The sequence below is a fragment of the Dryobates pubescens genome, chromosome 18, assembly GCF_014839835.1.
Source record: "Dryobates pubescens isolate bDryPub1 chromosome 18, bDryPub1.pri, whole genome shotgun sequence".
Classification (NCBI taxonomy): Eukaryota; Metazoa; Chordata; class Aves; order Piciformes; family Picidae; genus Dryobates; species Dryobates pubescens.
In genome coordinates, this window is record NC_071629.1 from 12,875,833 (window position 1) to 12,897,797 (window position 21,965).

A 21,965-nucleotide genomic window follows, 5' to 3' on the forward strand; every position below is an offset into this window, starting at 1 on the left:
TTGGAATTAATCATCCTGTTGGTCTTCTACAATGAGATGACAGGTTCAAGGGATGAAGGGATGTTGTTTATCTTTAGTAAGGCATTCCACACAAAACATAATTTATCCTTAATATAATTTAAGTATTAAGTAATCTAAAAGACATAATACTTAAATGCATCTAACATAAACATCATCTTAACCACACTTCCGTAAACGCTTCTGACCAAAAGCAAGCATGTACTCAACATACGGCTAGGGAATCACCATAGTTACATCTCCCTCTCCATGGGTTTTACAGTTATGCTGCAGTGCTGTACGCTATAGAAGACCAACTTTAACACTGTCCAAACTCCTCAGGCTGCATTAAAAACTCTACCTACCACACTCTACTGCACAACAGTATTTTAGGTAAGTAATTTACCTAGCTAAATTCCTTCCTCCCTTCTGTCTTTTCTAATGGCTGATTTTAGGAAGCCAGCAGAAACAGCACTGTAGAATTTGGAGACTGCCACTGTAAAGTCAATGTGCAGATGCAACTACACAAAACTTGAGGACGACTTATAGGTCAGTGTCAGCACAGTTAGATGTTCTAAACGTCTGTTCCTGGCAAAATTCTCCCTACATAGCATCTGCTGATCCTCAGAGCTTTAAGTGTGTTAGAAATACAATATAATTCATCATCCTTCGCCAACAGCTTGTCATCATCTGTATCACTATTCCCATTGACAGCTGCAGAATGAAATGCAGAGGGGGTTTAGAAAAACTGGAGACATTGCTTCCACAATCAAAATTCTTGACTTTTTTTTGTATTCCAGCTTGGCACTTTCATTATGACTCAAGGCTGTTTCTCTTATGGTAGACTATCTTCAAAGACTCCTTTTATCTCAGCAATGAGAAGCAAACAAGTGGTTTCAGAAAACAGGAACTGATGACATGCAAACAATGATGAGAACACATCTGGAAGGTTATCATCTAAAGACACCATCCTACAGTAATTTAGATTCATTCTCAGAATAAGGTTATTCAGTTTCCATCCATCTGCATTTTGATTAGTCCAATTCTATCTTTGTTTGGACATACCTCTTTTCTGTCTTTAAACAAATATATAGCATCACTCTTAAAGCCAAGTAAACAGAAATTTATCAGTGAAATCTGCTAGGATTGCTTTTTTTGTTTCCCCAGTGAGGAATTTGAACAGCTTATTTAAGGAAGACAGCTCAAGGACAGTTTTACAAACACGGATATTTTACAGACTGAAGATGCTCAAGGGCTTCTTAAAACAAAAAATCTCCCCATTCAGCTCAATGGTTAGACTATGGGAAGAACTGGATATTCTGTGACTTCTACCTGCTTCAATGCAGCAGAAGAAATCAAGTAGTTAAAGCAAAAAAATACAGGCAAATGCTCATGGTTATTGACCTTTAAAGTATGCTAGACCATAGACTGAAAGATTGCATAACAGCAGGTGAAATGCAATGATTTTAGACCATTAACACAAGAATAAGTCCCTTGTATCTTCTAAACACAGTTCCTTTGGTTTGAAAATAGCATCTCTTCTAAGAATAAGCAAACATTTCTGCCAGGTTGCCACTTCCCTGCCACTCTTGAAGAACCTGTGTTCCTCCTTTACATAGTCTTTCTATGCTCAGCATGTGAAGTAAAATATATGGAGCAAAATATGTCAAGAACAACACTAAGCATCAATGAATATCCCAAATATCAATGTATTTAGAGCTACTCACCATATACACATTAATTTTTATTTCATTAAAACAGCTGAAAAGTCTTACTGGCCAATAATTTTCACATGATCTCTTATGAATATTATACATTCTTGCCAATATGCAGGCCATCCCTAGATGTTACATTTTCAAAAGAGTCAGGGAAGGTGAGTGAGGCAGAAAATACACACATTTCACTTGGCCTCTTTATCTTGTCTCAGAGGAAAGATATGTACTTGCATAAAGTTTTGGATCCAAATTCACAAAATCTCTGCTTTCATGACTTGAGGTCAACACAACCAAGACCACATTTGGGTCACTTTTGCTACTTCAGCCTCATATTTGTTTTGACTTGTTTGACACTAACATGCTCAGAATAGAACACATAAAAGTAAGAGTATCCTTGCATATCTTGGCATTTTATGCTATAACACTCATACTGTCCAGCATTTAGCAGAAAGAAATCAATCTCCATGGCTTTTTGTACAGGACCATAGTTCTAATCATTACAAAACACATTACCATGACATCAGTTAAAGCTATTCAAGGCCAAATAATCTCTCAGTACCTCAAAGACTAACCTCCTTTTTTTCATCTGAACAATTTTCCAGAGCTATACCTAACACCTTTAAATTTAGTAACTACAAGTAGAGACAAATTTATCTCTTAACAGATATAAATAACATAGCAAATGTACGAGTCTGGCATTAGCATAGGTCAGCAAACCCCAAAAATAGACAGAGGTAGCCACCTCACAGCTTAGACACTATAAACTATCCCTGCCTGGTTTTATGGTTTATAAAAACTATTAGAATGGTACATTTAGAAAGACTAAGAGCCAGAAGATAAAGTGTTCTAATTTTCACATCTTTGCTCACTTCTATTTCTGAGCAAAAGCCATTAGCTATGCCGTAGAGTAGATGCATTGCTTTGTACAAACAAAAGTTCTCTTGAATACTCATGTCACGTAGATTTAACCCTGAAGTTTCTGAGTATTCAGCAGTAACAAAATACATTTTTTGGAAGAAGTTCCTTCTACATCAGGTATTTCCAACACTGCTTGTGCATCGGAATACTTTACATCTTTGAAACAACTGCTATTTTAGGCTCAAGGTGCTCTACAATCAATGCAATTGCAGTGTCAACATCTCACAATTACACTTCCATTAGGCATGCACATTTCAGATTCTTGAGATTTTATTTACTATTGGCTAAAGACCTCTGCTGGGTATAAAGTGATTATGGGGGAGAACCAATCTTAAATTCCTCACACCGCCAACTCTCCCAAGTCTTAAGCCTTTAGAGATGAAGTTCTCATATTTAAAAAGGAGCCATATTTGAGTCTTTGAATCTTTTAGAGGAGGTTAGGTGGTAACAGGTCCCATAGCCAAATCATCTTTTCCAAAGGTTGTTTTGATGACATTCATCACAGAGGATGCAGGAAATGAATGGACATGTAAATGGCATCATCACTTCATATCTGGCCTACAGGCCAAACCTTCAGTGTGCTGCAAGTAAAGCAGCATTGTGAGCATGTTGGGTAGAAGGCATACACAAATCTCATTTCTCAGCTGGCTTAAACCAGAATTTTTAAGAGAGGAAACAATTTTTCAGTCATTCTGTACTATCTTGACCATCCATGTATGGCTCATGCAAGACCTAACTGAATATGTAACTGTCATTTCAATTGTTTTGACTTTAGAATGTTTTTCAATAGCTACAGCTCCCAGTTTTCAGTCCCCTTTTAAGGGTTAGAGTGCAATGTAAAAAGAGATCATTCATTTTGGAAAGGAAAAAAATAATCACATACCATTTGGATATGAGAATATATAGGTCTTGATTCTTGGCAGATTCCTGTGAGTACAAATGTAGCCTACATAAAGGCAAGTCAGAGCTGTGTGAATAAGTACTGCTGTTGTCAATATGTAATATCTTCTTAACTGAACTATTGAAAATGGAAGTGTTCAAATCACCCTCTGCTTTTAGTCCTTTGGTTCCAAAAGCTAGAGCAGAAATACCCACCTGTACCTGGATTTTAAGAAAAAAATAATTGTACAGGACTGCCAAGGGCTTGATATTGGTAATTGTATTTTGATGCTGATTTTTTTATAAGATCCAAGTGTCAAGGTGTTAAAATACACTGGGCTGGCTTGAGTGTGCATTGTGGTTTTCTCATTGCATTTGCCCTTCTTCAGGAAGAACTCTTGATGTTGGGAGAGGACAGACAAATCTTCAGGCCCCTGCCCTGGCCCTCTCTCTCTAGCGCTTGCTCAGAGGGAGGGCAAAGGTCACACAGAAGGAAAAAAGGTTTTAAGCTTTCAGTGGAAGGGCAGATGGGGGCTGGAATTTAGCTGGAGGGAGAGAAAGTAGAGGGGAATTAAAAAAACAACACACAGCCTCCTCACAGCTCTTCCACAAATGCTGAGGTATATCAAACTCATTTGCAAGGCTTTATGGATTAAAGAAATTCTTGCCAAAGTACGCTACTGGCACTTGCAGCAGAAATAAATAAACGAGCTTTAGCATTCCCATCAGTAAATACTGGACCTCCCCATACACTCATTGTGAAGCCAGCCTCAGTCTCATGTACACTGGCTGTAAATTCAACCTTACTCCCCACTGCCACACAAGTGCTGTACGGATTTCACTGCATTCCCCAGGACACAGACTTCTCTTGTGTACTTCAGACCTGCACAGTCAAGTTCATCTTTTATCATTCTTCCTTCAGGATAAGTTAATGCATTTCCCTAAGCAATCTGACTCTCCCCAACTTCCCATCTCTCCCTATAAACAGGACCACTAGAAACCTTGCTGCTTTAGTTTGCAGCTACTGCTGAGCTTGGATACTTTTTAAAAAGAGGAACAGAAGATGCCCAACAGTCATACATGCAAGATCAGAAAATATTTTCTAGGGTTTATCTTAAAGAGGAGCATCGTAACTGAAAGGCTCCTCTTCCTACTTCTGGTGTGACTGCATTTATGTGAACCATTCACTGCACTTACACTGTGCAGGTCCTGGAGTGCAATACCCTGTAGTGCAGCAGGTGGTATGATGACTCTTCACAGATTCATTACTACACGGTTACTGTTCATCCTCCTTTTGAATACCAGCTAGTTCCCAAACTTTCAGAGACTGCAAGGCTTATATTTCTGGCAACACAACATACAAGAAAGGAAGTTCAGAAGAAAATGTTTGTTTTCTTTATAATCCAGGGTAGTTGATCATAGCCAGCAGAACATTTCTTCACAAATATAACATGGCAGAGCTATTTAATAGGCCTGAAACTTGTCTGGTTATGTGTTTTACACTTATCTAGATAGCTAAAGAAACACAGAAAGTAAAAACAATTCACTGTGGTTCCCTTTCTGAACAGTGACTGCACTAAAGAAATGTTGCATGTTTTCCAATTCACAGGTAAGATTGTTTTGATCCTCTCACGGGCATGTAATATAATCACTATTGAACCTAAGAGGCAAGGGAACTTAACATATTAAAAATATTTAAGCATTCAAATATCCCTGCTGACTGAAAGTCTGTAAAAGTATTTTAGTCTTTTGTTTCTCAGGTTCCTGAGTGAAGGTGTCACAGTGTGAAGAAGGAACCTAATTGTTTATACATTTTGCTTACAAGGCTAACAAGTACACATAGATCTGCAAAACATCCCAGAAGGAAGTCTTCTGAAGAAAACTTCATGAAGGACTTTCTTGCACATGGCCAAATTCTTGTTAGCTTTCTTCATGGTTCGAAAAAAAAAAGGGAAAAAAAGAGCAAAAGAGAAGGCCTATGGAAAGAAGAGAACTAGTGAGCTTTCACACAAGTAGTGAAAGGTCGATCACTAAATCCCCCCCTGAAATTAGACGCAGCAATATGGGTTCTAATTATTTCTGGCTAAAAAACTACTTCTGAACTCATCTCTGAACACAAATGGTCATTTTAAAGGCTACCTATTAAGTTATTCCCAAGGGAGACATCAAGTAATTGTAAAATATTTCAGAGAATCATGTTTAGATGTATTTTGTCTTTGTTATGACAATAATCACCACGACCCTTGCCTTGACATGAAGGAATGTGTGTATCTCACAGGAAAGCTGCAACCTTTTGCACCTAACCCCGTCAGAAAAATCCCAATCTCAGCACAACCATGTTGTCACAAGAAGCTTCACCAGAAACATGAATGATAGAACAGGCAGGACTGGGAATTAGCAGGAAGCACTCATATCTCAGTCTATCCTGAGCTATCAGGGGTTGGGATGACTTAGCCTTTCTTTCAGATGAGATAAAAACAGTCCTGGCATCTGGTGGCCATTAGGAAACCAAAGATACTGGCGTTATTAGAATTGCATCCTGGCTGTATCCCAAGACACACGATTATATCTGGCCTTTTAAAAATTCTTTACCGTTTCAGGCAAAATCATATATCCTTCTACTCATCCAAAGGTGCTGGGCAATGTTTACTGGTATGCTGCAAAACAGAACACTGACACTGCAGGAATCTAACAACTGCACTCCACAATGACATAACACTTCTGTTATCTGAAAATGGCTGTATTGGGTTTTGCTACCTGCGTAACTATCCTGAATGAGGATACCCCAGAGTGCTGGAATGGGGACAAGGTGCACACCCTGCAACTGGATCCACAGAAATAGTCTACATGGCCGAAATCCTTAGAGCTGTCCAAGTACCACTGCAAGGAAAGAATAGGTGAACAGGTGTACTGTGTACCACCCTTGCTCCCCTTTCTGTTGATCTCTCATGTACTGCCCGGCCACATGCCAGTTTAGAAGACTTTTTCACAGCACGTAGGATCTTTGTGTCAGAGGCAGGCATTTACATTCCTTGTGTCAGTCAGTCATTTGGTGCCAAATTACCCCTCTTAGGAGGGTCCTTCTTTGGCCATAAAAGGACTCAGGCTGTTAATGGTAATCCTGAGTCACACCTCAGCTCAGTGGATAAATCAGCTCTAAACTAGAGAGGCTAAATATCCTCTCCTCCTTTAACTTTCTTCCAAACACCAAGTCAGTGAGAGATACAGAATTTGGATATGATGTCAAATTTACCGTGGAAACTCTTTCCACCTGCCGTTACTGCCCTTTGAGATTTCTAAGAGGTCAAAACTAAGCAATAGCTGTATATAAACATACACACCCCCACATTTTTATTTGGATCAGCTACAATAGCTTTGGCTACTCTAATGCTAATCTTGCCCAAAGATTACAACTCTCATTAATTCCTGTATTTCTAAGAGGCATGTGTGAGGGTGAGCACCAAGATGTATTTTCTGGCTTGACTAGGTTTCCTGTACTTTTTCAGTTGTTCAGGGACATATTTTCTTGAATATATGAAATAATTTGATATTTTCTTGGAAGAACAATGCTTTTTGTTGTTGCAAGAGAAGAGAATGATCCCTTTGGATCACTGATCCTTGACTCAAGAGATTTATGATCTGAGCTATCACATCAACAGTCAGCTTAACAACAAAATACTGTTGCAGAAAGGTTGCTTTTTTTTAATGGTCTCTTTACATGCCAGCAGCATAAAGCACAGCTGTGCTCTGAGCTCACCACTGCCACTACTTCATTGAAAGACTGAAGAGAAAGAACAGGCTTTGGAGAAATGACAATTGTTTCCCAGACTTAGACATCTTCCAACATCTTCCTACTGCAGTAAGTGAATCTAAATTAAAATCAGGCTTGAATCTCCACATCTATACCCAGGACAAACATTTAGCTGATGCATTCTCTGCCTTAGGAGGCAGAAGAGCTGCGACCATTAAAGAGAAGGACTATCGGGGGAGCTGTGTGTACACAGTTCCTCGAACAGCAGCAGGACAATTTTATGGTTCATGTGATGAGAGTGCCCCTTGCTGAGCAATATTTTCCCATGATTTCTTCAGGTTTTGCATGTATATGGCACATTGCAAATCTTTTGGAGTAGGGATTGTATTTGAAGTCTGACTTTTCCTGCATGAGGTACAGTCAGGTCAGACCTGGTGACCTGAGTTCACAGGTGTGAGCATTACAGAAGTTGCAATAAAAACATGACAAAGCTCACAAGTTCACAAACTGACCTTCCAAAACAAACAAACAAACAAAAACCCCAACAACAACAAAACACAAAAAAGCCCCAAACAACAAAAACCATGACAAAAAACCAAGCAGGCTGTAAGTATGAAGATAATTAAACTCCAAGAATTTTTAATGAAGTTGACAGAAGGATTATCTGAAGAGTATTCTTCAAATCTGAATACAAATCTGTGCTCTGCACTTCTGGTAAGTGCTACAATTCCTTCCTTTAACCACAAAAACCCCCTCACATCTATCTATACTCCCACACTGATCACAGACTAACTTCTGATGAGATGGGTACAAGCTTGCAGGTGCTGTGGGAGAAATATAACCAGAACCAAAACTTAAACCTACAAACTGATCCAAACATTAACTTCCTAACCCCCCACACAGAAGCAAACAGCAACTTCAAACTGAAGAGGAGGGGTTATACATTGTACATCCTGACACCCTGCAGATTCCTTTGTGGTACAGAATACATTCATAAGGGCAAAAGGTTATTTTCCAGCCAAGTTTGTAAATTAAATTCTATAGAAAACCAAACAAAAGGTTACACGATTGTTCACTTATCACTTGAGCGGGGGACTCAAAAGAAAATATTTCATTTCAGATTTTGCAAAGGTGTCCTAACAATGGCAGTCTGTACACACCATGGGTACTCAAACAGGGCTCATTTAATTACATTTAACTGAAACTTGATATTACTGACTTCAGAAAGTTTTGTGGGTTTTTTTTTCCCCTCACAAAATTAATTTAAGTTTCAAGACATTTGCTAACAAGTATTACAGAAAGAGCAACTGGAAGGAAGAACCCATTTTATTTACATTGATTACTGTTAAAGCACATAAACTTGCAGAGTGGTACAAATGGGACATAAAGAATTGATAAGGAAATTACCTGCTTTATATTTGGTTACATAAGTAATCTTATCTTCAGATATAAGTTGTCTAACTTAGTTGGATTTAAACCAGCTACAGAAATATTCCCTGCCTCACAATGAAAAAGCCACCTTGCATTAGCTCTGTTGGAGGTGTAGAAGTTTGCACCAAATGACAAATTAAAACTGTAAAAATGGACACAGCAGAGGCTTGCTGGGAAAGCATCAGTAACAGTTGCCCTCCTCCCTCCCCTGCATACACATAGACCCATAAGCTGGGCACAGGCACAGCCTCGTGCCAGAGAATGGCCACAGCAAACAGGATTGCTGGCACCTGCACTGCAGGATTCCCTGCTGGAGTTTCTCACTCCATTTAACAGCCTTTCTCCTCCTACAAACTCCAGATCATCCAAAGACACTGACATTTAAAAAAATATTTGGAAAGAGCACAATCAATTAATGGCTTTTAAAAGCTGAACTTTGTTCTGAACACTTAACTGTGTCCAGTGTGCAGCAAACATGACTTAACCAACACAGCAGATCCTGCAGGCCAGAAAAAGATGATTTATGTTTTTTCTGCTCTTGAGTCCAGCCCTATCTAAACAGACCTCCATCCAGCTTGTCAGAGATCCTGACTCCAGCAGCACTGGGAGCCAAATGCTTCAGACAAAGATGCATGAAACCACAAAAGCCCACAGCTGACAGGTCTGAGATAACTCAGTCTCAGGGAAACCTCCTCCTCCTTTCCTCAGTGCTGCTGAAGTCAAACATCCAGATGGTCCCTAACAACCCCCTACACTTAAGCACCTGACTTAACAGCTATGTAAGGAAAAACTGATACTTTTTTTTTTTTCCCCCTCTCCTGGTTTCCTCAATTTTTGTCTGCATTTTAGAGACAGAAATCAAGAATTTATTTTACACAAGAGTAGGTGTTCTCATCCTCACATCCATCAGATTTTTAAAACTAAAAATTCTTTGTAATAAAAGTCAAAGCTGGAAATTCCACAGAACTGCTAAAGATTGGCATGACTTAAAAAAAAAAATCAGCATGCACTCCTATTTAAAAAACAGCATTCCAAGACTCATTAAATCCATAGTGCTTTTAAGACCAACCCTCTTGTGAAGGGAAAAAGAAAAAAATATTTGGAATCAACTGTATCCCTAAACAATACACTATAATGCTTATGGGCTTATTTACATTATGCCTTTATAACTTGAATAAAAGTTACATCAACTTTGTTCTGTTCCTTTACACAGATGTTATTTTTTTGGTACAGCCCAGCTTTTTAAGTAACCCTATTTTCTAATCAGCCCCATAGGACCTCAATGGAATATACATAAAGTGCTTTGTGAAACATCAAATTCCAAGTTGCATTCAAATATTTACAAAACACATGTTTTGTACATTATTATTATGGTTCTGCATTCATACATACTAGATGAGCTGGTAGTTTACTCATGAAAATCAAAAAAGCAAAATATTTGTATCACCTTAGAAAAATTGAAGAAAACACAAAGCAGCACACACACAAGTCACCTCCACTCAATTCTTGTCAATGTTACCAGCAGTGACCTTTGTTAAAGGATACCTTCCTCTCTAAGAGCTCTTTATACTATGACAACTTGTAAGAAAAATTGAATATAGTTTTCCTTTCTTTGAAAAATAGACACACAGACCACCATGGTGAGAATAGGTATGATTATTTTACAGCTAGATACAAGCACAGTATAGAGCATTTAAGAAAGTTACATCAAGTCATTCAGCAAGTTAAGCTGAGAGTAGAATCTAGGTTTCCTTAATTCTTTATGCCACAACCAACTCTTGTGTTTTATCTGCAATATACTAGCTTCCTGTCCTAACCACAAAACAGCTGATAGAAGTCAATATCCTGCTACAGTGACTTGATACCACTGGACAGGAATTAGTGTTTTCAGGCTTATCAAGAGCAGAGTCTGTGGTGGATATAAACTGAGCAAGTACAGTAAATTTCACAACTCTGCCAAGTACTTGAGTGAATAATAGTGGTTTCATCTTACAGAAAGAATCTGGTTTGAGCAGAATTTGGATTGCTTTCCCATAGTAGTTTTATGATCAATTTATTTACTGGAAGTCTTTTAGTTCTGTTCTGCAACTGTTTCAAGATACAACTTGATACTAGTGTGGTAACATCTAACCAACCAGACATAGGATGTTGCTGTCATTCAACGGATAAAGAAAATAAGGATTACTCATGCCAGACACTAATTAGAATTCCAATAGAAACTGAGTATAATTAGTTCAAAGGGGGGCCCAAATAACACACTGTAAAGTGCAGGCAAAATTCTCACTGACCTTAGATAAACCAATAGTCAATACCACGTAAGACAGGAGAGTGAGTGAATTGCTTATACCTTTCCCTGTTACTATCACATCCAGTACTTTTAAGGATCTTACAATACACCTTTCTTGCCTATAAAAGGGGAATGCAAAAAGCAGCAATATCCATTCATAGAATAAGAATGGTCTGGGTTGGAAAAGATCTCCAAAGGTCACATAGTCCACCCCCCTATGTGGTAAATAGGGACATCCTCAACCAGATCAGGTTGCCCAGAACCCTGTTGAGCCTCTCCTCAAACATCTGCAGGCAACCACCTCCCCAGGCAACATGCTCCAGGGTTCCACCACCCTCATGGTAAAGAACTTGCTCCTAACATCCAATCCAAATCTGCCCCTATCCATCCCAAAGCCACTGACCCTTGTCCCATCTCCACAAGCCCTAATAAATAGTCTCCATCCTTCTTTATAAGCCCCTTTCAGGTACCAGAAGACTGCTATTAGGTCTCCCCAGAGCCTCCTCTTCTCCAGTCAGAACAATCCCAGCTCCCTCAGCCTGTCTTTGTAGCAGAGGTGCTCCAGGCCCCTGATCATTTTCATGCCCTCCTCTGGACCTGCTCAATTAGGTCCATGTACTTCCTATATTGAGGGCGCCAGACCTGGATGCAGTACTCCAGGTGAGGTCTCACCAAAGCAAAGGGGCAGAACCACCTCACTTGATCCGCTGGCAATACAGCCAGAATGTAATTTGCCTTCTGGGCTGCAAATGCACATTATTTGAGAATAAAAGAAAACTTACAACGTTCTTCATAAAGATTAATGTCTCTTCTCTTCTTAAAACAAAAACAGGCAGATAAACAAGTGTTGCAAATCTGAGATTTGTAAGGTGCTGGGTTGCAGCAGGGCCCCTCTAAGTAAGTATGTTGTGGAGCTAGCCTGTACCTGTGTCTCACTGCACATTCCTCTGGCAAAGGAATTCAGATTCAAAACCTGGTACCCCTCTGCCCTCCTCTGAGTGAGCTCATAATACCGGAATGAAGAGGAGGGAAATAACTTTCTCACTGGAATTTCTTTAATGGAAATTATAAGCACACATCTTAATGAAATGGATGCTGGAAGCATTTTGTCTGGTTATTCTCACACACAGATAACACATTATTATATATAGAAAACAGAACTACCTCAGCAATATTACTTTCTGTTTAATTCTATGATCTTTTAAATAGCATCATATAATCCAAACAAAACCTGTAACCAGGGTCACTAACAAAGATGACTGGGCTGACAGTCTTCTGAGCAGGGAGAACTGTAAAACAATCACTCCAGATTCAGGCAGAAGCTTACTTAAAAAACAAACAAACATTAAAAAAAAAAAAAAACAAAAAAAAAACCCACACCCAACCAACCCACCCCTATTAAAAAAAAAAGGGGAAAACAATCACCAAAACTCCCAAAGTTTTCTCACAACTTGAGAGATAAGAAAGGGGGAATGGATCTGGAGAGCCGCAGCCAGCTGCAGAATACTTCTGTTAATAGTGGCTCAGAGTGAACATTATTACATTTCTATTACTGAGTTTTGAAATTAAAAATAACAACAAAAACAACAACAAAATCCCAACCCAAATCACTCATTTACTGAAACTTACTCAATACCTATCATTGTATGAATCAGATTTATATTTGGAAAAAACCACCACCAACTCACGAATCATTAAAACTAACAGCACTTAGTAAAAAAAAAAATAATGTAGTCTTAGATCATTTCTACACAAAATACTTGGTAGATATTTGCAGTTCATAAAGTATCCTTGGTTAGAGTTGAAAAGTTACAGTAGCACTGGAGATCTGATACAAACATTAATTCTACTCTACCACTGTCTCACTGTAGTTGAGACTAGCTAGCTGGGGTTTAATCTTTGCCACTCCTCTCCGAAATACGTGCAGAACTTGGCTGGCTAGTGTGAAGCTGAAAGATGAAAAACAACCAAATTCTTTGGAAATTTCACAGTACTGCACTAGCAAAGAGAAGATAGTTCAATGCAATAGAAAGTCTTTAAATAGTCATAGTCAACTTTTTACAGTTTTATGCCTTAGTAGTTGAACCTTCCACACTTCCAGATCACCAAAAGCAGACTGCAGAAGTTGTCTCATTCATAGAAGAGCCTTAGGGCACAAAAAGCACTACTCATTATGGTGCCACAGTTCAAAGAAGCAAAGCTGCATAATAGACCTGTGATCATTATGCAAAGTGCACTCTGCATTTCCTGGCTGTAATGTCCGTTTTCACCCAGTGGCTGGAGCACAGAATCAGGAGCTGCAATCCAATCCTACCCTTGGCTTGGTGAATGACTTTGGGCAATGCTTTGTTCACACATGCAAGTCGGTAATACCAGCATTTAGCCTGCCATAAAGTGGTCAGGCACATTAGAAGGACACCTGCAAATCACACAAGACAATACAGTAACACAACCAGCAATTATGTATTTTAAAGTTAAATTTGAAATGTTACTTCATATTTAAGTAAGGGAAACCACATGAAATGTATGTCCATGATAAATGAACCCTAAAAAAGGGGTCAGACAGATACTGTTTGTATAACTTTAACAGGCATGTTTATTTCAGGATTCAACCTCTCCTGCAACTCTCAGCACTCCAGAGGTGTGCAAACACATTTTACCTTCAATGGAAAAAGTGTTCTGTGACATTAAAAGTTGTTTTGAGCTGTATGGCCTCTGAAGAGCAGTGTGCTAAAACTCTGAAGTGATTTTCTGCAGATTACTTGAGGTACAGGGAGTCCTCATCTCCCAGATACTCTGTTGCAGGCCCTTAACACTCCACAAGCTCACACGGGAAGAGTACCACTAAGAGATATTAGGTCAAACCACAGTTTGGAGCTCACTCTAATTATCTAGTTAGATTTTGATTTAATCCTAACAAGATTATAGATTAACAGACATTAAGGTTGTTAAAAGTACCACAGAGTAAACCATATAATCACTACCCTGAAGAGACCATCTAAAGTCTTCTGTTTATGGTCACCAACTCATTTAACTGCAAAACCCCTGTGGAGTTTAATACAGTATTTCCTGTATCCATTTGTGGTAAAAGTAGGTTATGATATTTACTTTGGTGACTAGAAAACTTCACTTTTGTTCCAGACGTGGTTTGAAAGCTTCTTCCCTTCACCACCCTATTGAGATCTTTTCTCTACATTTTTCTTAAGCTCACACCTCACGTATTTTCAAGTCACAGCAAAAACCCAAGTACCATCTGTAGGAGGAGTTTTCACGTGTGGTTTCCAGTTTAAGCCAAAACTACTTTATTAGGTTAAAAATTCACTACTGCTCCTCCTCTGCAGAAATGATCATACAAAGCTTGTAAGAAGAGAGAGCTGTTAAAAACTGTTGCAGATGGAAAAAGATAACGAACGTTTGCTAAATAGCAAGCAGTGAATTTGTATTACACCTACGCCCCTACTGAAAATAAAAAGCCTATGTATTTCAGAAGCATGCCAGAAATAAAGCACCTTACTTTTGGCACCCAGGGCTTATTGCAGACCACCTCAGTAATGCCCACAAGACTCGCCACACTTCAGCCCTTTTCAGTAATAGTCAGTATGTTCTATGGAAAATGCAATACAGGATCCTGGTAATCTCACTTTCCAGCTGAATCCACAATTCACAAGTGCTGCAGTTCACGCAGAAGGTACTTACAAAGATACTTTAATTTTACAGATAATGCTCCCACTTTTCATCCCCTTCACACACACACCCTTTGATGATAGTATAAAACCCTGCAAGAAGGGCTGAGGCTCCTTTTATGGAAAAGTCTGAAGACCACTGTAAATTCTTTATTTTCCAGGCTAGCTTTCTGTCAAATATTTTTGCTCCTGCAGGCTATGTTCTACCAGTTCAACTACACCCTGATTTGTGGGTAGCTTTAATCATCAAAGTACAACACAATGATTCACCCTCCTATTGTTTCGATGCATTTCCACTATAGCATTAGTAAAAATTCCTAAATGCTTTATATATATTTATGTATTCTAAAGAGCAAGTGATACTCACACTCATTCATAGAAAATGTTTGTCTAATACAAGGAGAACCCTTAGAACTTTAAAATGGTCCTGCTCCTCTTTGGGAAAGTCATGCAATTACTCGTTGTGTCAATGAATCTATTTAGCTTTGCTATAGTAATGAGATGCATTTATATAAGTATTTCTGGAAAACTGACTTGCCAGCTTAAGAATTCTAGGGCAGATTTAACATAAAAAGTAAAATATTAAGAGTAATAGATTAATCACTCCTTCTATAACTGTATCATTTTCTAAGGAAACACTTTTTGGTTTACGATTCCATTTCAGAGCTGGTATCATGTGATGTCCACAGACAGCTAGCATTACTACTTGTGAGGGCATGACCCTCAGGAACCTAAAGTAGTATCTTCAATTATTTAAACAAAGTGATAAGGAACATCAGGAGCTGATTTGAAAACTATGATGCAATTTAAACAGGTAAAATACATGCAGTTACTAAAAAAAGTTGGGAAAAGATAAAACACTGACTTTATTCAGAGCTTTAAAATTATGCTACTAGCAAAATCCAAAAAAGTGGGAAGATTATTTTCAATTTTGCTGATATTTAACTTGTGGAGATTTTAAGAAGCACAGGCACATTTATAAGTTCATGACTTGTTTAAATGCACTTTTATTTTCCCCCTCCTCTGCTCCTTAGATCAAAACCAACCCCTCCTAACAGTGCTATAAATTCATTTATGCAGCTGACTTTCATCTTACTCTGTACAAACATTTTATCCCAAACTCTGGAAAGCTGCAGGTCTTGTTCTCTCTGCCAGCCAAAGAAATTGCTAAAGAAACAGTCAATGTTGCTGTTTCCGACCACTTTCCCCTTCAATGGAAACGGAAAAATGACAAATATGCAAAACCGAAGGAAAAGGAAATATGACTCTCCTATTGTACAGCAACCTTGACAAATTGCCTTTTCTAGCTAAGTCCTGAGTAGTCCAGGTAGTAGTCCTGAGTAGTCCAGATGAAGTTTAGCTTTTACCTATGCTGTACATCACACTGAAGTCATGCCAAATACTTGTGTCAAGGGTGGAATCGTTTCTTCCTATTAGTAATGAGAAAAGCAAGAAGCATTAGGTGAGACTCTCTTAAACAGATTAACGCAATGGAGAATCCTAGGTAACAGGCACTGACACGTGCTGACTGCTGCTGAGAGAGGCATCACAAAAAGCACTACAGGGTTAATGTCAGGAGTCATACTGGCAGCATCCCTGGACTGCCAAGGCATAAAGAGCTAGAAAGGTAGATGAGATTGAAAGCACATTGAATCACAGGCTGGAGGCTGCACAAAGTGCAGTAGGTTCCACCCAAGCAGAAGAGACCAGGGAGTGAATAAAGCAAGCTCAGAATACAGTAGCTATTGACATCTCAGTGAACTGAAGCAAATCAGTACAATTTGGTTCACAGTGTTGATTCTCTCAGTATTAAGGTAACCAAGTGAGTGGAGACTATACAAACTGGATGGTGCTGGCTTAGTGGCCAAGTGAGACTGACACAACCAAAGCTAATCAAAATCTTGTAGAAACAGCAAGAAGGGAAGCTAGCACAGACTGTAGAAGTTTCTACAGCTTTGTATCTGTTTGGGTAAAAGCTGAATCTGAGGGCCAGCAAAGTCACTTCTGACCAGCAAAAACTGTTAAAAAATGTGCCCCAAAAAAGCCAGAAGTAGCAGATCCATAGAACAGCTCTTTTGTATTAATTCTGAGACCTGAGAGAAAAGGAAGCCATTCTGAAAATAAAAGATGACTTTGAACACAAGTAATAGGATTAATGTCAACACCTTTTGAAAAGAAAAAAGTTAAATATAGCTACTGGGGACTGCAGTAGCATGACTGCCATATATAAATCACACAGGGGAACTTGTATGGAAAAACTGAGGGCAGGTTAAACTGCAGGTAAAATGCGCAGAAAGCACAGGAACAACTTATTTGCTGTCTCCAAGTATCTCCAGATTTATTGCCTACGTCTCTAAATTCCGTTTTTGCAAGAAATGGTAATGAGTACTGCATGATTCCACTCTTAACTGCTCAAGCTCAGTTAGGCCTTACAGCCTTCTGAGGAGAGTGAGCCTTCTTGGGTTATATTCTAACATTTTTTAAAACTGATAAATAAGGAAGTGACATTCATAATGTCAGTGACTGCTCTCTCTTCTCACTCATTTCTTCCTCCAATAATACTTAATATCACAGTCAGTATCAAGACTGCATTTCATAGGTACTCTTTAACAAACAGTTCAGCCTCCTTCCAACCCCTTTTGAAACACAGACTGATCTCACTGGAACAATCACTCCCACAGGTAAAAGAAGTGCTTTCATTTTAATTTTGTCCAGAGTAACAAAGAAAACAGTCCTGTATTTTGAGACCAGACTCTCAGAGAGTTTGAAAGTTAACTATCAGTCAAAGTTCTTAAAAAGTCTTATTTTGTCTTCTTTGTCATCATTATAACACTTACGCTGAGACACAGGCATTACCAAAGCTCCTTTTTTTTGACCTGATAATTAACTTTACACTGGTATCTAGGCAATAATGCAGTTTTAAAGCATTATCTACAGAAGGGCCTACAAACCCTCTTCCAAAGAAAAAAAGGAGGCTGAGAACATCAACAACTCTGGCAGAATTTTTCATTTGTACCTATGACAACTTCATGATCATCTCAAAATACTATTGTACCTCTCTACAGTATGAGAATTTTTTTCCCCCAAAATAGTATCTTAATTTTATTATTTTGAGCTGCCTAAAGAATTGCCCTAAAAGAACTGATAATCCCATAAAAGGCACTGACAAAGGTTAGAAGTGGCCAGCATCTCTGAAATACCTTCATGTTTCCTTTATGTATGCTCAATAGAGAATCATCGCCTTTGCAGTGTTTTGTAGCTCTCCTTTCCAGGTTAACACTGAAAGATGTTAAAAAAACAGGTGGATCATTTTCTGACACACAAGCAAAAGTGTCTGACAAGAGATTAGTTGGATGTCTAATCTCAATCTCCAGTCAGAATTCCACTTTCTGCAAGTACTTTCAGAAATAATGCCAAGAATCTGTATGAACAGGCAACATCTTTTAGATCAGTTTTGCTCTTTTCACAAAAAATCTAAACCGGAAAGAGAGTTAAGACCTTGTGAAGTTCAGGACTGGCAATCCAGAGTCATTTTACTCTCAGCTTTTTGCACTCTGTAGCATTCTCACAATATCTGTGAGCATCAGCATGTTACTGCTGTTACCTTGGGTGGAAGAGTTAGGAAGAAGTAAGATATCAGACCCCTACTCATGTAGAGAGCATCTCTACCACGAGGACAGACAGAGAGTAGAGAGAGGTTCCACCATGAAATGCCCTGCCTACTTTAGTAAGTCATACTAGTATCCCTAGAACCTTGTGGCTGGCAGTAAGGCTGGTACATCCAGAAGTGGAAAGAAAGTGCTTCTTCAGGTCACACAAAGCCTCCAACACCTATGTGAAAGGCAGCCACAATCTTAAATGGATAATGATATTTTAAAAGTCCCTTCAGAATGCAACCACAGGAACTACTTAATTTCATCATGCTGTGACCTAACACAGCATCTGAGTGCCAAATAAAATGACACACGTTATGGTCAATTATCTTTAGCACCCAGAAAATAGTCAATAAACAAACAAATATTTGTTCAGACAGGAGCGGAAGGAATATTCGAATGAAAATTTCCTGTAAGATCCAACATGTCTTGGCAAGGGCTAGGTAATTAGCACTGTTAGGAACTGCCTGCTGGCTGCATTCTTCTAAATTCTCATTAGTTTTCTACAGAACCAGGGAATAATTTTCACTGTTTTTCTATAGACCTATCTGACCTTTGCAGAATGGCCAGTCCCAATGCAGCACACAGATCTTCACCAACCACATCTTTCCACAGCCATGCATTCCTACAGATTAGAAGCTTCCTTGTCCAGTATGCTGAGATTTACAAGACCAGGTTTGCAATTTACATTATTTCTTAAATTCTCCTTGTAAGCTCCTTCCTTAGACAAGAACTTTACTACAGATGTTACTTCTTTCCCAATAAAGCTCACTGCTATGTAAAGATACAGCTGTGAAAGTCAAACTATAGGACTGTACACTTACAAAGACTGATTGAAATTACCAAGAAATTAAAAAAACACTTCTGAAATAGCTCTTAAAGGCTTAGATCATATTTGCTTAGATCATGGAAAGTGAAATGAGAGCTGTAACTCTGAATTTCAATATCCATAATTATAGAGCTATTTTTTCTGTCAGAGCTCTGGTACAAAATTAATTTTTGGCATAAGGCCACCAAAACCAATGAGCTTGGTTCAATTATGATGGTCTAGTACCTATTAAAAGACATTATTTAACATTTGTATCATAGTTATAAAAAGAAAACCTAGAATACAGCAATAGAAGAGATAAATAATATCACTTGGGTAGGCTTGTTGTAAACCATCAGAGATTCAGTTACCAAAATGGAGCAGGCTGCCCAGAACTGGTTTTGGCAGGTAGATTTTATTTGTCTTCCTTGGATACTGCAGATGCTCTGCTGAACAAGATACTAAGCATTAGAAAAAGAGATTCTCTGTAGTTAATCTGCACATTTATTACCACTCCCTCACACTCTCTCCCCCCAAAAAACAACAAGATTAGGAAGAGCTACAATAGTACATTAAGTACAGACTCATAAAAGCTAACTGAACTCTAGCATAAAGCTCAGCTGCTCCAAGAGAACATGTGGGACAAAAAGTCCTTACAATAAGCCCTGGCAACAGTTCCTTTGGATATCACATCAAGATCAACATGTATTTCAGATGTGCTCAGCTGAACAACATCAAAAAAGAAAGGAGGAGGTACCATCTCACCTGTACACCACGTATGCTTTCAAGTGGGCACAGGACTGCTGGAAGGACTATGATGAGGCTCAGCTGAGAGCTTTGTGAATAGAGAAGACTCTCCAATTTCATTGCCAGAGACTGCCTCTAGACTTTATGACCATTTTAATCTCATGCTCCAGCTCACGTTTATAGAGGGCACCCTGGAAAAATCAGCAAAACTGATTATCCTCTTTCTAAGGCCTTCTTCTATGAACTGTATTTTGCCTTGTACCCTAGAGAAGCCTCAGGGGTGGGCAACAATTAGCTAAGGTAAACATCTGCCTCTCTAGCACTGTTCCAACCTTTTGACTTATTTCTCCCAGCTCTGGACTAGCTTTTGTCATTTGTCTTAGAGTGTAACTAGTACCTTGCACAGTATCTTGTACTGACACTTCTGGTTCATTTTTAATGCAAATGACTGATGATATAAGACTGAAAACATGAAGCACAGCTCCTGGAGTCATTTATCTGAAAGCTGTGAGAGGAAACTCTTGGGACGTTCCCAGCAATTGGTCTACAAAGGAGGTAACAATCCCTCTGCAGGGTAATCCCAGGTGAAAGAGCAGTCACCCACTTTACTGCATTTAGCTCAAGAAAACATAGATTACATCACAAGAGTGATTTTGTACTGCTGTTTTTAAAAGATCATCATTTACATCCAAGAAAAATAACAACAAGATGAGAAATTAATGCAGTCCCACTGTAAAATCCTATTCTTACAGAGGGAGGGATGACTACATCTTGTAATCAAGACCTCCAAGCCAAAGCCATCTTTGATACAACTTCATTAGAAACACCAGCCTGATATGCCAGCCACTGCCTACCAGCCATGTTCACAGTAACATTACTGAAAAACTTGGTAAAATATTTTAGGATGTTTCTTTTACAACAGGTAAGTTACTGAAATGAGATTATTTGAAAGAAGATGCACAAAGTTATAAATCACATTATATTCAGAAACAAGTGCCTTTAATGGTGCTGTTGCTTTGAAGAGTCTAAAAGTTATTATTTTTATTAGCCTAAAGTTTTAACCTCATTTTATTCCATTGTAATTTACTATGCTCACTCACTTCAAATTATATAGCAGAGGACCACTAAATGTTTCAGAGATCATGCTGTTTCTAAAAAAGCTCTTCTTACTGCAAAACCAATTTCCACCACTAGTATTTGCTCTTAACAGCTTACTCCAGGCTGGAAGGTGTCAGGGTGTGCTTTCAATTCAGCAGTACTAGAAACTCCATTAGGTACTAGTGCATCTGAAGCTGACAGAAACAGTTGTATCATTTTTCTGTTGAGCATGTTTGACAGCATTTTTAGTAAGAATAATTAAATGCATGATAAAGCACGAAAATTAAATATTTTACAGATCTATTTTTGACTCTTCTTCATACTTTCACAACAGATTTTGCTTGTTTTTTAACCCCGAAGAAGACTGGCAAGAAAACTTAGGAATGGCAGGTAAGTATTAATCTTACCCCCTGCAACAGACCTAAATTGACGAAGTCCCTTTATGAGCCATAAAACACATCAAGGAACTTACAAAACTCTGACTGCCTTCCAAGGGGTATGAAACATAATTGCAGCAAACAATTAAAAATCTGCTGTCAGTTACATCTGCATCCAGCAGGGATAATTCGATTGATGTATTTCATGAATTCATAAAAATGACTACAAAATGTTGTATGTATGTTTCAAAAAGCCTTGAAAAGACTTGCTTTATACAAGTCATTTGTGCACAGATTCCACTGCAGCAAGAACAGTTCTTGGTTTTGTTGAAGAAAATTGTCTAATCTTTTAATCTTTGAGGAGATTAAAGCTTGTAACTACCACCTGATCAGGCTGATGAAATTCTGCTAGTGCAAGTGATCATAAAAAGTGCAAAGAAGAGCCGAGCCTTTCACCTATATGAGAAGCATAAATCCCTCTGCTATTAAAGGCTTTTCAAAAGATTTCTTCCCACTTGCACAGGAAAAGTCTAAATCCTTAAGATTTTAATCTAAAGAGTAGAAAATCAGTAGAAAAAGACTGGCTGACAAACCAAGAACCCATGTTGTAACTGGGCTTGT

General features: G+C 38.6%; 1 protein-coding gene across 1 annotated transcript in view; it reads right to left on the bottom strand.

Moving 5' to 3' along the window:
- Positions 1 to 21,965, bottom strand: part of COL4A6 (collagen type IV alpha 6 chain) — a 126,412-nt gene that overhangs the window by 103,017 nt on the left and 1,430 nt on the right. The window lies entirely within an intron of this gene.